The sequence below is a fragment of the Impatiens glandulifera genome, chromosome 1, assembly GCF_907164915.1.
Source record: "Impatiens glandulifera chromosome 1, dImpGla2.1, whole genome shotgun sequence".
Lineage (NCBI taxonomy): Eukaryota > Viridiplantae > Streptophyta > Magnoliopsida > Ericales > Balsaminaceae > Impatiens > Impatiens glandulifera.
This window is the reverse complement of record NC_061862.1, coordinates 137,681,234-137,682,281: the sequence shown is the minus strand read 5'-3', so window position 1 is coordinate 137,682,281 and position 1,048 is coordinate 137,681,234.

Below are 1,048 nucleotides of genomic sequence, written 5' to 3'. Positions count from 1 at the left end.
GGGCCTAAATGGTGAAGGACCATGGCAAGAATTATCATCATAGGGTCTATGGCGGGGTTCTTGCACATTTCCATATGCCCCGCTCTCAAAGGCTGCCATACGTTCTTCAGCTGCATCAAATCTCCGGTCTATGGCAACTTGCATTGCAGCTGTTTGTTGGGACATGTTTTCAATAAGGGCCTTGAGCACATCCATTTATGATTGCTGGCGAGTTTCTACCATGTTGAGAATCGACCAGCTCTGATACCAATATGTTAAGCTTTAAACTATGACCGAGCCTTTCGAGTTCTTTAGTTCAAGAAACAAGTTCTTGATTGTAGGGACTAGGGACGGAATTCAATTCTCAAACGCAGAGGACATAGAGTGAGGAAAGAATTCGAGGTTAAGAGAGAAGAAACCGGGGTGAGAAGAGAATACCACTAGAATACACCTAGCGGTCCAAGAAAAGGGGATGAGGGCCGAGAGATAACTTAGAGCACCAAGTTCCAAAATATTCAATTCATAGCCCCCAAAAGTGGGGTGGGCATCAGCATTTAAAGAGGCTGGTTTATCCAAAAAGTATTCGGTTACAACTACTTCTAACATAACAGAATTCGGTTTCAAGAGAAATAAGAGAGAAAGGAAACAAAACAGAATTATTCCATAAAAACATAAACTGGCCCATATGGACACTTGGGCCGAGAGACGGGTGCATAAAATATTTTAGGACCGAGGTTTTTGATAAGCAGACTGTAACACAATGATTTACTATGCCTATTAATAAATAGGGCTTTCTAGGGATTGATCACAACAATGATCATGTTGCCTATTAAGGAATATGGCTTGCTGAGGAAAAAACGATAATAATCGTGAATGCGTATCCCGAGATAGGTCTTTCTACTGGGCAATGGTAATAACAATCACTCTAAGAGGATATGTTATAATAATGACCTATTGTGCATATTGACAAACATGGCTTTAAGAAAGGTCTCTGATAAAAAGACATTCACAACTGGCTTGAAATATCATGAACTAGTTGGGGATTTAAAAGGAACTTTTTGGATTAGCA